Source organism: Lathyrus oleraceus, chromosome 1, assembly GCF_024323335.1.
Source record: "Lathyrus oleraceus cultivar Zhongwan6 chromosome 1, CAAS_Psat_ZW6_1.0, whole genome shotgun sequence".
Taxonomy (NCBI): domain Eukaryota; kingdom Viridiplantae; phylum Streptophyta; class Magnoliopsida; order Fabales; family Fabaceae; genus Lathyrus; species Lathyrus oleraceus.
This window is the reverse complement of record NC_066579.1, coordinates 91,408,998-91,416,865: the sequence shown is the minus strand read 5'-3', so window position 1 is coordinate 91,416,865 and position 7,868 is coordinate 91,408,998.

Here is a 7,868-nt window from a genome sequence, read left to right as displayed (position 1 = left end):
ACAATGAGGACTTGAAGTTAAAATACTTCCTAAGTTCTCTTACAAAAAATGCGTTTACATGGTTCACAACGCTACCTCCACAGTCGATCCAAACATGGATACAGTTAGAGAGGTTGTTCCATGAACAATTTTACATGGGACAATCAAAGATCAGCCTCAAAGAACTAGCTAGCGTTAAGCGAAAGGTTACCAAGTCAATTGATCAGTACCTGAACAGGTTTAGACTGCTGAAAGCACGATGCTTTACCCAAGTCCCTAAACACGAACTAGTCGAGATGGCGACCATTTTGTTAGTTGTAAATTTACGTGTCGGGTTTTTGTTATCGTATCCACAGGGATTGTAAGATATCACCGCCGTTCGATGGTTGTATTAATTCTAACTCAATGTAACAATAAGGTTTTGGTTGGTTGTCACGTTATCTTGCATAAAAAGGTAATAAATTGCGGTAAAAGTTTTGGTTTGATTAAATGAGAAATATTGCCAAAGTTAGGGTTCGATGATCACTTTGCATGTATTTGTTCGGTCAACAATCTTATAAACTCCTTTAGATGATAAATCATTTCACAAAGTCCTCCCAATATGTTTCTCTCGAACACACATTGTGAGTTTTCCCATTTTGATCCATTGTTTCTCTCGAACACAATCTATCAAAATGACAACTTTTTGGTTCAACCTTATGGTGAACAAAATCATTCATTACTATCTCTAGCTAACAAACAAGATTGGATGAAAACCTAGGTCAAGAGTTGGTAAACATCTCTCGATCATAAACCAACACAAAGAGTTTTAAATAGAAACAAAGTTTTCATCATATATTCACCATTAAAGAGTTTACACATGAAGATCCTTACATTTACACACAAAGCTAGTAATCACCTACATCTAACCTTGACAAATGGAGGACTTAGCTATTCATTTTCATGGTAGCTTGGTCGGCAAGTTTCGGAAGAAGGTTGATCAACATCCAAGTCGGATAATCGATGTTGGATGGGAATCCACCTTCTTTTTGTAGAAGATGGTTACAAGATGAAGAGAAATGAAATCTAGGGCATAAAAGATCCTAAGAACAATGCTGGAAAATATCTCTAAGAAAGTACAAAAGTGGAAAAATGCTGTAAAAACTAGGTATGACACTCAAAAGTGGCACCTGCTACTTATAGAGTAGTACTGGGCTGTCATGCTCGCTAGGCGAGCATAAAGGCTCGCCTAGCGAGGGTCTAATTGTGGCACACAAGGCACCTGTGCCCAGAGAAACAGGGTCTGTTGAACTGTCATGTTCGCCTAGCGAATAAACCTTCGCCTAGCGAAGGACACGCTCCAACCTTCGCCCCAGCGAGGTTGAGAGGTTTTGCTACTGGAATGCTCGCTGGGGACTCGCTAGAGCCTCGCCTAGCGAGAGAGTGCTGGCTGCGCTTTTCACCAAAACTGAACGAACTCGCTACCACCTTCGCTAGGATCTCGCCTGGCGAATTTATTGGCATTTTACTGGAGCTTTTCGCTGGAAACTCGCCTAGCGAGGTCTTCGCTTCAGCTCTCGCCTAGCGAGCAAGCTGATGAATGCAAATTCTCTTTGGTTCCTTTGCCAACTTCTTGTGTCTTTCATTTTCAATTATTTCATGCCTTCTTCCTGCACAATAACACACAAATCAAAGGCACCAAGCTTGTTTATCAATGTAATGCATTTCATCTAAAACAAAGGTGATTTTGACAATTTAGCAAGGAAATAGAGTGAAAGATACCCTTAATTTATGGCTCAAATAAGCACTTTTGGGTATCTAACAACTCTCCCCAACTAGATTCTTGCTTGTCCTCAAGCAAAGTATGCCTCTTGAAGGACAAGAGGATTTGCTTTAAGAAAATGGTTTCTCCGAAGTTGGATAAACGGCTCAAACACAAGCGAAATCAGCATATACAAGTTTCCAACGGTTCGAATAAAATAATACACAAGAACTAAAACTTAAATAGCAATGCAAAATATTTATCTATCTACAACAATACTATTCTGAATGAATCATCCTATCTCTCCTCTTCGAATAAGGAATGAAGATTTTACGCGTTTGCAACCGCGGGAATAATCTCACTCTCTAACAAACAATGAAGAAATCAAATAGATTCATACAATGTCTAACAATTATAAATGGTACTGTGGAAGCATAAAGATCAATAAGGGCTTTTCGGTTGAAGCTTGGTTAGGTTAACAAACAAGGGTCATTTCTAAGGCCATTGAAACGAAAGTGCCGATGCAAAAGAGACATTCACAGTATTATTCACACATCTCGACTTTGTTTCATTTGTTTCTTATTTGAAACCTTCACAACACATATTCCACAACTCAATTTTTATTTTTCACTATTTTTCTTCCAAGCAAGCATTCATTTTCATTCTTTCTATTTTTGTTCTTTTCTTTCACATCAAATATACAAAACAGATGTTTCTTTTCTATATTTTCTATACATATATTTTTTTATGCTTGCTCGGTTTTTCTTTTCTTTTTCAAGAGTTGTGGTACTTACCGATTCTCCCCAACTTATTTCTTACTCACCCTAAGTGAATGCTCTTAACTTTTTACGGCAAAAGAACAATAATCAAGATTTTCCGGGTTGTAACAAAAAGATTTTTGAAATCTCGCTTTATTTCAAGCTGAGATTCAAGTGTTTAAGCTCAAAGGGGTTAACAAATACTCTCTCTGCTCACAGGTAAGTTGTTTTTGGATGTAGTTGTGCTCGATAAAAAACAAGTGCCTTGATCATTTCTAATTGCTTCCACATATTCACAATAATAAAAGACAAAGCATGAATCAAATGAATCAACAAAACTTATTAGAATCCAACATTTAAGTGTACAATGGAGGTTTCCTCACAATTTGTGGTTTTAAGTCCTAGATGAAACATTCATTCAATTATATTGCAAAAAGACAATATTCAATTTACCAAAAAGAGTAAAGTTCTTAATGCATTCTAAAATTCTAGCCGGAGGTAACCATGTACCTTAGCCTCATTCACTTGTTTATTCTTATCATTGCCATCCAAGCTCGGATGCACCTTCATTGGGTACTTCTTTGAGGAGCAACCAATCTAGAAGGTTTGCCACTCAATCAACCAAAAATTTATTAAACAAACAAAATTAAAAACATAAATAAATAACATTACTGAAAAATTAAATTTGTTCATGGGGGACAAAACATCCCAAAGGTACAAAACCAAAGTCAAAATACAGAATCCGAAAATACAATAGAAATAAACATAAAAACTGAAAAATACAATAACTTAACCCTCTAAGGGCTCAGAATCCTCCTCGCTACCGGCTTCAGAACCGGTAGCCTCATCATCAACATCACCAGAAGACGCACCAGCGCACGCCCCCTCACCATACACAGGCCTGTCCACAGGCCAGTTGGCGTTAAGCAGAAACTGCTCACGCGTCATCACTGAGTGATTGGATATGAAATGCAGTGAGGTTCACAATCCTCCAATTAGGGTTTGTGTGTTTGTGAGAGAGACGAAAATGAGAGAGTGAGGAGAGTGCTCGGTTAAAATGCCTCAGCAGAGTTGCAAAAACAGAAAAGTTGTGTTTGGGCCAAAATGAGTGCCCTGCTGAGATTTTTAATAAGTGTTGTCATGCAGCGCTCGCTGCTACTTCGCCTAGCGAGCAGCTAGCGAATCAGCTCGCTACTGCCTCGCCTAGCGAGCAGCAAGCGAGCATGACAGCAATTGCCTTTTCAAAGGCAGCAGTTCAGGTTCATTCAGCAATGTGCTAGCACTTCGAATCCCATCACAACACACAGAAAAAGAAGTAAATACTTACAATGTTGGGGTGCCTCCCAACTAACGCTTGTTTAACGTCGGCTAAGCTCGACGGTGTGATGCTCATAGAGGAGCATCAAGCGGAATTGTGCAGCTTCCGCGATCCACTTTGTTGTTTGAGCTACCGGGATCCATTTTGTTGAGCAACTTTCTCAAGGGCTTTGTTGTCTTCAAGAGGTTCTTGATGAACCTTCGATAAAATCTAATACCACCCTTTTTCGGAACTATTTGCACAACGCTCACCCATTCACCGTCGGCGATAGAATAATTCATCCCGGCCTCTACCAGTTTGACAACCTCTTTCTTCTTCAGCACCTGCATCAATTGATTCTCTTCGTTTGTGGACAAATTATTGCTGATGATCACGGGTTTGGTACAGTTATCATCAAGGTACACATATTTCAAATGTGGCTCCAGTTTTGGTTCCTCCACTATATTGGTCATATCCACGCCTTCCCTTGTCTCATCATGATAGAAAAGTTCTCCGTAAGCCTCTAATTCATGCAACCATGCTTCCATCTTTTTTTCTTTAGTTTTGGTCGAAACTTGGTAGACTCCTATAAGAGGTCTTTCGGAAGGATTAGAAATATGAACCTGGTTTGCGACCTCCACTAGCTTCTCCTCTGTGGCATCGATTCGGAAAGAATCATGTTTATCATTGAGATGCTTTTTGGCTTCAAAAAGATGGAAGGCTACCTCTTCATTTTGGACCCTTACCTTCATCAAACTGTTATCTACGTCTATCATCATGCGCGCGGTTTTCATGAATGGTCGGCCCAGGATGAGCGGAGCATCATCATCCTCTTCCATATCAATAATAATAAAATCAATCGGGAAGAAGAATTTATCAACTTTGACTAACATGTCTTGAGCCACTCCATATGGTGCAGTGGTAGATTTATCAGCAAGTTGCAAAGTCATCTTAGCAGGTTTGATATCAACATTTCCCAATCTTTTGATAATGGACAGTGGAATTAAATTGATGCTAGATCCCAAGTCAATCAAGCCATTACCCATGTAGGTGTCTCCGATGGTTACCGGTAGAGCGACTCGTCCCGGATCGGATTCCTTCCTTGGGAGAGTTTTTTGAATGATGGCACTACATCGTGCATCAAGCAAGATTGTCTCAGGTTCCGTGTACCTCCGTTTTTTTGTAAGTATGTCCTTCATGAATTTGGCATACTTTGGCATTTGCTCCAAGGCTTCAGCAAACGGAATGTTCACTTTCAATTGTTTAAAAATATCCATGAACCAGGCGTAATGCCGTTCATTCTCCCTTTTGGACGGAGCATGAGGATAAGGAAGGTTTTGGATTGGAGTAGCGCTCACTACCTCCTTTCCTTTTGCAATTCTCGAACTCCTCCATCTAGGTTTTTTCACTGGCTCCCTTATTACCTCATCACTTGTATTTTTCCCCATCTTCACACCTTTTTCTTTTTCAACTTCACCATTATTTTTATTCTTTTCAACTTCTTCACCCTCACTCCACTCTCCTACTTCACCATCAACATTTTCCTCCAATATTTCCTCCTCAATTTCTTTCTCTTTCTCTCTTTGTTCACTCTCAACTCCTTTTTTATTCTCACTACCCAACTCCCTCCCACTTCTCGTCATGATCGCCTTACAATGCTCCTTAGGATTTGTTTGCGTGTTTGCCGAAAAGGAAGGACCGGTTTGTTGTTCCGCGAGTTGCTTGGCAAGTTGCCCAACTTGAGTCTCGAGATATTTTATGGCCGCGTCATTGCTCTTTTGATTGGCCATTGACATTTGCATGAATTGCGTCAATGTCTCTTCCAATTTAGAAGTTACGACCGGCGGTTGTTGAGGTATATAAGGATTTTGAGGAGGGTTTTGACGGCTAGAAGAACCACCTCCATAACCTTGGTTTTGGTAATAGTTACTTCTAGGTTGGAACCCTTGGTTCCCTTGGTAATGTTGTTGTTGATTTTGAGGGTGCGGTTGATAAGGTTGTTGTTGTTGTTGTGGTCTCGGTTGGTAGTCCCTTTGGTTTGCCATGTAGTTTACTTCTTCAAACCCCGGAGGTGGACAGAATCCGGTGTCATGCTCACCTTTACAAAGCTCACAACAAGATATTTGTTTAGCTTTAGACGGTTCTCTCAACTCTTTAATTTGTTGCGTTAAGAGTTCCACTTGTTGTGAGATGAGCTTGTTTTGGGCAAGGATGGCATCGTTCGTCCCTAGCTCAAGCACCCCCGGCTTCTTTAAAGAGTTGCCTCGACTTTGACTCTGAAGATCATTTAGAGCCATTCGATTTATAATGTCTGTAGCTTCTTCGGCACTTTTTGACAATAAAGAGCCACCCGAGGTAGCATCCAACAATGTTTTGCAGTTTGGTTGAAGTCCATTTTTGAAGATATGGATTTGAGTCAATTCATCAAATCCATGCCCTTTACATTTCCGAAGCATGGACTTGAATCTTTCCCACGCTTCATTTAATGATTCACTGGTTCCTTGTGAAAACACCGAGATGGCTGTCTTGGATTCCATGAATCGGTTATGGGAGAAAAATCTTTCGATGAATTTCTCTTCTAACACGTTCCAGTCTGTCATTACGGCTGGTGTTTGATCTAGGTACCAATCCTTTGCTTTACCGAGCAAAGCGTGGGGGAGTAATCGTCTGAACAACGGAAGCTCCTGAGCCTGATCCACTCCGGCAGCCAATGCTATCTCATAAAATTTTGTGAGAAAAGCAAATGGGTCTTCATGGTCCATTCCGGTGAATGGACTTCCATATAAAAGATTTAGAGTTCCCGTTTTCATCTCAGCTTGCCTTCCGGTGTGGTTGGCAAACTGAGCGGTGTTCCTTGGACTGTTTATGCATGGAGTAGAAATAGGTGGTGGTGGTGGTTGCTCCATGTTTGGTATGAATGGTGGTGGATTTGTGGTCGAAGAACTTTCTCCTTGCTCTTGGCGTTGTCTAGCTTGTTGCCTCCTACGTCTCGTTTTGCTATTGAGCCTCCTTGCGGTTCTCTCGATCTCAGGATCAAAAAGAAGTTCGTCCACAGGGATTTGCCCTCGCATAAAACGTAAGCTGCACACTAAACCAAACAGATTACAAGCACAAGTCAAAAATTCACAAGCTAAAACTTAAACAACCATTGCGATGCTCGCAATATCAATTTACAATCCCCGGCAACGGCGCCATTTTGTTAGTTGTAAATTTACGTGTCGGGTTTTTGTTATCGTATCCACAGGGATTGTAAGATATCACCGCCGTTCGATGGTTGTATTAATTCTAAATCAATGTAACAATAAGGTTTTGGTTGGTTGTCACGTTATCTTGCATAAAAAGGTAATAAATTGCGGTAAAAGTTTTGGTTTGATTAAATGAGAAATATTGCCAAAGTTAGGGTTCGATGATCACTTTGCATGTATTTGTTCGGTCAACAATCTTATAAACTCCTTTAGATGATAAATCATTTCACAAAGTCCTCCTAATATGTTTCTCTCGAACACACATTGTGAGTTTTCCCATTTTGATCCATTGTTTCTCTCGAACACAATCTATCAAAATGACAACTTTTTGGTTCAACCTTATGGTGAACAAAATCATTCATTACTATCTCTAGCTAACAAACAAGATTGGATGAAAACCTAGGTCAAGAGTTGGTAAACATCTCTCGATCATAAACCAACACAAAGAGTTTTAAATAGAAACAAAGTTTTCATCATATATTCACCATTAAAGAGTTTACACATGAAGATCCTTACATTTACACACAAAGCTAGTAATCACCTACATCTAACCTTGACAAATGGAGGACTTAGCTACTCATTTTCATGGTAGCTTGGTCGGCAAGTTTCGGAAGAAGGTTGATCAACATCCAAGTCGGATAATCGATGTTGGATGGGAATCCACCTTCTTTTTGTAGAAGATGGTTACAAGATGAAGAGAAATGAAATCTAGGGCATAAAAGATCCTAAGAACAATGCTGGAAAATATCTTTAAGAAAGTACAAAAGTGGAAAAATGCTGTAAAAACTAGGTATGGCACTCAAAAGTGGCACCTGCTACTTATAGAGTAGTACTGGGTTGTCATGCTC